Genomic DNA, 7,500 nt, shown 5'->3' with positions numbered 1-7,500 from the left:
GTTCTATAATAGAAATACCCGTCGTAGCGTTTCGGCCTAGTCACCCGCCACGAAACACTCTCTCGTCGTGGAATCCCCGCGTCGGAGAGTAAAACGCCGAAGGCTTACTTATGAAACTTACGTCTCTCGACGATGGGACGATCCACGCGAAGAGTTGTTACGTGCACGCGTATGGTGCGATTGCGTCGATTCGCTTTTCTGTACGGGGAGCAATAGAACGTTGAGTTGACTTATCGGGTCTTCGTTGGAATTACCGTCGCTGGCATTGTAAACTCCAGATGACCTTGTGATTCCTTCGTCGGGCACTGGTAAAGGGTGGCGATGATGCGTTCTATAATAGAAATACCCGTCGTAGCGTTTCTTCCGAGTCAACCCGCTCACGAAACACTCTCTCGTCGTGGAATCCCCGCGTCGGAGAGTAAAACGCGAATTCATAGTATGGAAACTTACGTCTCTCGACGATGGGACGATCCACGCGAAGAGTTGTTACGTGCACGCGTATGGTGCGATTGCGTCGATTCGCTTTTCTGTACGGGGAGTAATAGAACGTTGAGTTGACTTATCGGGTCTTCGTTGGAATTACCGTCGCTGGCATTGTAAACTCCAGATGACCTTGTGATTCCTTCGTCGGGCACTGGTAAAGGGTGGCGATGATGCGTTCTATAATAGAAATACCCGTCGTAGCGTTTCTTCCGAGTCAACCCGCTCACGAAACTCTCTCTCGTCGTGGAATCCCCGCGTCGGAGAGTAAAACGCGAATTCATACTATGAAAACTTACGTCTCTCGACGATGGGACGATCCACGCGAAGAGTTGTTTACGTGCACGCGTATGGTGCGATTGCGTCGATTCGCTTTTCTGTACGGGGAGAAATAGAACGTTGAGTTGACTTATCGGGTCTTCGTTGGAATTACCGTCGCTGGCATTGTAAACTCCAGATGACCTTGTGATTCCTTCGTCGGGCACTGGTAAAGGGTGGCGATGATGCGTTCTATAATAGAAATACCCGTCGTAGCGTTTCTTCGGAGTCAACCCGCTCACGAAACTCTCTCTCGTCGTGGAATCCCCGCGTCGGAGAGTAAAACGCGAATTCATACTATGAAAACTTACGTCTCTCGACGATGGGACGATCCACGCGAAGAGTTGTTTACGTGTACGCGTATGGTGCGATTGCGTCGATTCGCTTTTCTGTACGGGGAGAAATAGAACGTTGAGTTGACTTATCGGGTCTTCGTTGGAATTACCGTCGCTGGCATTGTAAACTCCAGATGACCTTGTGATTCCTTCGTCGGGCACTGGTAAAGGGTGGCGATGATGCGTTCTATAATAGAAATACCCGTCGTAGCGTTTCTTCCGAGTCAACCCGCTCACGAAACTCTCTCTCTCGTCGTGGAATCCCCGCGTCGGAGAGTAAAACGCCGAAGGCTTACTATGAAACTTACGTCTCTCGACGATGGGACGATCCACGCGAAGAGTTGTTACGTGCACGCGTATGGTGCGATTGCGTCGATTCGCTTTTCTGTACGGGGAGTAATAGAACGTTGAGTTGACTTATCGGGTCTTCGTTGGAATTACCGTCGCTGGCATTGTAAACTCCAGATGACCTTGTGATTCCTTCGTCGGGCACTGGTAAAGGGTGGCGATGATGCGTTCTATAATAGAAATACCCGTCGTAGCGTTTCTTCCGAGTCAACCCGCTCACGAAACTCTCTCTCGTCGTGGAATCCCCGCGTCGGAGAGTAAAACGCGAATTCATACTATGAAAACTTACGTCTCTCGACGATGGGACGATCCACGCGAAGAGTTGTTTACGTGCACGCGTATGGTGCGATTGCGTCGATTCGCTTTTCTGTACGGGGAGAAATAGAACGTTGAGTTGACTTATCGGGTCTTCGTTGGAATTACCGTCGCTGGCATTGTAAACTCCAGATGACCTTGTGATTCCTTCGTCGGGCACTGGTAAAGGGTGGCGATGATGCGTTCTATAATAGAAATACCCGTCGTAGCGTTTCTTCCGAGTCAACCCGCTCACGAAACTCTCTCTCGTCGTGGAATCCCCGCGTCGGAGAGTAAAACGCGAATTCATACTATGAAAACTTACGTCTCTCGACGATGGGACGATCCACGCGAAGAGTTGTTTACGTGCACGCGTATGGTGCGATTGCGTCGATTCGCTTTTCTGTACGGGGAGAAATAGAACGTTGAGTTGACTTATCGGGTCTTCGTTGGAATTACCGTCGCTGGCATTGTAAACTCCAGATGACCTTGTGATTCCTTCGTCGGGCACTGGTAAAGGGTGGCGATGATGCGTTCTATAATAGAAATACCCGTCGTAGCGTTTCTTCCGAGTCAACCCGCTCACGAAACTCTCTCTCGTCGTGGAATCCCCGCGTCGGAGGGTAAAACGCGATATATAATAGTATATGCCAGTGGTTCGCGCGCGTCGTCTCTGAGATACGCGGTCGACAGAGTTCCGAAAACACGTGATGTGCCACGATTTCCGTGCGTCTTACATCTTTCGACGATGGGACGATCCACGCGAAGAGAACGTTCGTGCTTGCGTGAGGTGCAACAGCGTCGATTCGCTTTTCTGTACGGGGAGAAATAGAACGTTGAGTTGACTTATCGGGTCTTCGTTGGAATTACCGTCGCTGGCATTGTAAACTCCAGATGACCTTGTGATTCCTTCGTCGGGCACTGGTAAAGGGTGGCGATGATTCGTTCTATAATAGTAATACCCGTCGTAGCGTTTCGACCGATGTCACCCGCCACGAATGTCTCTCTCGACGTGGAAACCCCGCGCCGAAGAGTAAACGCGAAGGCTTACCATACGAAAGAAAACGGTATTATACGCCTGTGGTATGTGCGTCTCGGCTCTGTGATACGCGATCGGCAGAGTTACAAAAAAACGTTGATGGGCCACGATTTCCGTGCGTCTTACATCTTTCGACGATGGGACGATCCACGCGAAGAGTAGTTACGTGCTCGCGCGAGGTGCGATAGCGTCGATTCGCTTTTCTGTACGGGGAGAAATAGAACGATGAGTTGACTTATCGGGTCTTCGTTGGAATTACCGTCGCTGGCATTGTAAACTCCAGATGACCTTGTGATTCCTTCGTCGGGCACTGGTAAAGGGTGGCGATGATTCGTTCTATAATAGAAATACCCGTCGTAGCGATTCGGCCGAGACACCCGCCACGAAACTCTCTCTCGTCGTGGAATCCCCATGTCGGAGAGTAAAACGCGAAGGCTAACTATATAAGAAACATATAGTATTATTTATGCCTGTGGTTCTCCGTTTGTCCTACTCTCAGATACGCGACTCGGAGAGTTACGAATAATCGTGATGGACCACGATTTCTGTACGTCTTACATCTTTCGACGATGGGACGATCCACGCGAAGAGATCATTCCTGCTTGCGTGAGGTGCGATAGCGCCGATTCGCTTTTCTGTACGGGGAGAAATAGAACGATGAGTTGACTTATCGGGTCTTCGTTGGAATTACCGTCGCTGGCATTGTAAACTCCAGATGACCTTGTGATTCCTTCGTCGGGCACTGGTAAAGGGTGGCGATGATTCGTTCTATAATAGAAATACCCGTCGTAGCGATTCGGCCGTGTCACCCGCCACGAAAATCTCTCTCGTCGTGGAATCCCCGCGTCGTAGAGTAAACGCGAAGGCTTGCTATAGAAGACTATAGTTTATACGCCTGTGGTTCACCGGTTGCCTGCTCTCCGGGGTACGCGATCGCGCAGGAGTTACGGAAGAACTTGATGGGCCACGATCTCCAAGCGGCTATATCTTTCGACGATGGGACGATTCACGCGAAGAGAACGTTCGTGCATGCGTGAGGTGCGATAGCGTTGATTCGCTTGTCTGTACGGGGAGAAATAGAACGATGAGTTGACTTATCGGGTCTTCGTTGGAATTACCGTCGCTGGCATTGTAAACTCCAGATGACCTTGTGATTCCTTCGTCGGGCACTGGTAAAGGGTGGCGATGATTCGTTCTATAATAGAAATACCCGTCGTAGCGTTTCGACCGATGTCACCCGCCACGAAATTCTCTCTCGTCGTGGAATCCCCGCGTCGGAGAGTAACCGCCGAAGGCTTGCTATAGAAGACTATAGTTTATACGCCTGTGGTTCACCGGTTGCCGGCTCTCCGGGGCACGCGATCGCGCGAAGGTTACGGAGGGACGTGAAGCGCCCGAGCAATGAAACGTCCGCAGGAGGAAACGAGCAACCGCCGAACATTGTTTCGCGACGTTTCCATAATGTATTGTCGTTTCGCTCGCATCCCGCTTCTTTCCCCTAGTTTCCTCGACGCGTAGTTTCGCAGCCTTAGTGGACGAATCATTCTCGATTCGAGGAAAGATATGCAGTGGGGCGTGCAATGAGCCCGCCAGAGACCACGATCTCCAATGCGTCTTTACATCTTTCGACGATGGGATGATCCACGCGAAGAGAACGTTCGTGCTTGCGCGAGGTGCGTTAGCGTCGATTCGCTTTTCTGTACGGGGAGAAATAGAACGATGAGTTGACTTATCGGGTCTTCGTTGGAATTACCGTCGCTGGCATTGTAAACTCCAGATGACCTTGTGATTCCTTCGTCGGGCACTGGTAAAGGGTGGCGATGATTCGTTCTATAATAGAAATACCCGTCGTAGCGATTCGGCCGAGTCACCCGCCACGAAACTGTCTCTCTTTCGTCGTGGAAACCCCGCGTCGGAGAGTAAAACGCGCGAAGGCTGTGACTGTAACATATATATATACAGTATACAATGCCTGTGGTTTTTGCGCGTGTCGGCTCTTCGGTATACGCGATCGGCCAGAGTTACGGAGGGACGGTGAAGCGCACGAGAAATTGAAACGGCCGCACGATTGGAACCGAGCAACCGTCGAACATTGTTTCGCGACGTTTCCATAATGCGTTTTCGTTTCGCTCGCATACCGCTTCTTTTCCCCTAGTCTCTGAGACGCGTTTTCGAGCCGTTCTTCTACTATCGATTCTCGTAGAGAGAAGGGACCGGGTAGTCTGGAAGTGGAACCCGCATCTTGCGTGTACCGTACACGGAATTGAGAGGACCGGCCGTGAAGCTCGTTTTAAAGCCGTGCGTCTGACACCCAACTCTTGCGCGCCAATTTCGCGGCAAGAGATAATATGGGACGAATGACCGGCAAAGAGCCAGCTGTGAAGTCTGTTTTTTTAATCGAATCCGTGGACGTGTGTATGCCGTAGCGTCGCTCGTCGTGTTCGTTCATGGTCGTTCCGAGAGAAAGAACGAAAGCGGTAACGAAGGGACCGGCCGTGAAGCTCGTTTTAAAGCCGCGCGTCTGACACCCAACTCTTGCGCGCCAATTTCGCGGCAAGAGATAACATGGGACGAATGACCGGCAAAGAGCCAGCTGTGAAGTCTTTTTTCATTATTTGCTTTCAATCGATCGATCGGTACGATTCGTGCAACGTTTCGCGCGATGCGACGCGAAAACATGCGCGCAACAATAGATGCGTCTGATCGGAAGAACGCGAGGGTCGACTGCACGCGATGGATTCAGTATCGGGTAGGATACAAAATATATCCCCGTCGTTTCCACGCGTGCGAGTCTTCTGCGTCTTTCGCGGGTTTTTGAATGCACTATACGCCCGGAACGTCGAGAAATATATACATATTACTTGAACGTTTTTCGTCTCGAAAGGCTTCGGTGTCGTCTCCAAGGCGACGCCTGAATCTCCTTCGCGCGCTGGTCGGAGATTCAGGTATCAACTTTTATCTTCTCTTTGAAAGAAGAGAGATATTAGGTCGAACAAATGAGAATAAAATTATATATGTGAAATATAAAATTTATACGATTACCCTGAACGGTGGATCACTTGGCTCGTGGGTCGATGAAGAACGCAGCTAATTGCGCGTCAACGTGTGAACTGCAGGACACATGAACATCGACATTTCGAACGCACATTGCGGTCCACGGATACAATTCCTGGACCACGCCTGGCTGAGGGTCGTTTACGTACCATACACTGCTTGCGTAGCTCTGTCAAATCCCCGCCGTCGTTCACCTCTTCGGATCGAACGTTTTTTTACCGAAGGGCGCAAAGAACGTTTCTGAGTCGGGTTAAGAGAAGGATGCTACGTACGAGCGAACGATGGGTGTCTCGTCGGCGTTTGTCGCGGACACGCGAAAATTCTGTGAATTTCACGGACAGTGTACGTTCTAGTTGTTGCAAAACGATCGGAATCGTTTGTATGGACTCGCGTGAGTGTTCGCGGCGTCGTGCGTCGTTCAATTACGACCGCCCGCGGATACCGCTCCACTGCGATATGGATCTGAGCGACAACTTTTTCGGCTGTTCGTGAGATGAACGGTTTCGTGTGTTTAGAAAAATTTTTTTTCCCGCGCTCCCGACGTCACCTGAAATGATGCGTCAGAGGTGAAAGAAAATATTAAGAAGTCGAGAGAGAGAGAGACTACACACGTTTTATTCATATTTTGTATACCGTGCGTGAGACGGATGTGCACGACACGTCGTATGTCGGTATATTACCGACTGGCCCCAGGGAGATTGTTTTCTTCCTCTCTTACGAATGAGATGTACGTTTCGGAGGATCGTCGTTACCGAAACACACGGCAAAACGAGACTTCTCGCAGCAGAACCTTTATACACAATACACATCGACTCTTTTTACCCCGAGAGAGAGAGAAAAGGTGTATTTCTTTTTTTTATTTTTCGAATTCGACGCACGAACGCTTTGACGACTGGAGAAAAACACGGTGTGTGTTAAAATCGTGCGGGACGAGCATGCGTATTCGTAACGGGTCGAATAGTTCTTATTCCCCGTCGTCGCGTGTCCTCGCTGGACCACCACCGTGCGCTTCCGCCACGTTCAGTTGAATTTCGAAATATATATATATAAAAAGAATCACCATATACTCTCTTTCGGGAGGTGTATTTTTATCGGTTTCTGCTATAGAGAAGAGACGGAGATCGTGTTGTGAGGTGTAACGTTTCTGTATCCCCGTTTCGGAGGATCGTCGTTATCGGCGGAACACACGTCAAAACGAGACTTCTCGCAGAACCTTTATACACAATACACATCGACTCTTTTACCCCGAGAGAGAGAAAAGGTGTTTTTCTTTTTTTTTTATTTTTCGAATTCGACGCACGAACGCTTTGACGACTGGAGAAAAACACGGTGTGTGTTAAAATCGTGCGGGACGAGCATGCGTATTCGTAACGGGTCGAATAGTTCTTATTCCCCGTCGTCGCGTGTCCTCGCTGGACCACCACCGTGCGCTTCCGCCACGTTCAGTTGTATTTCGAAATATATATATATATAAAAAGAATCACCATATACTCTCTTTCGGGAGGTGTATTTTTATCGGTTTCTGCTATAGAGAAGAGACGGACGATCGTGTGTGACACCACGTGGTAACGTTTCCGTATCCCCGTAAAATACGTTTATCTTTTCTCGTAGAAAAGAGAGAGGAAGAGGCAG

At 49.7% G+C, this 7,500-nt stretch overlaps 1 non-coding gene across 1 annotated transcript; it reads left to right on the top strand.

Moving 5' to 3' along the window:
• Positions 1–5,853: 5,853 nt before the first annotated feature.
• Positions 5,854–6,008, top strand: LOC143175658 (5.8S ribosomal RNA). The gene has a single exon (XR_013000358.1). It is a non-coding gene; the product is annotated as a 5.8S ribosomal RNA (ribosomal RNA).
• Positions 6,009–7,500: the final 1,492 nt, after the last annotated feature.

This window comes from Nomia melanderi, unplaced genomic scaffold (genome assembly GCF_051020985.1).
Source record: "Nomia melanderi isolate GNS246 unplaced genomic scaffold, iyNomMela1 scaffold0153, whole genome shotgun sequence".
Lineage (NCBI taxonomy): Eukaryota > Metazoa > Arthropoda > Insecta > Hymenoptera > Halictidae > Nomia > Nomia melanderi.
Note: the sequence above shows the minus strand (reverse complement) of the source record. Positions and strands in the feature narration are given on the sequence as shown.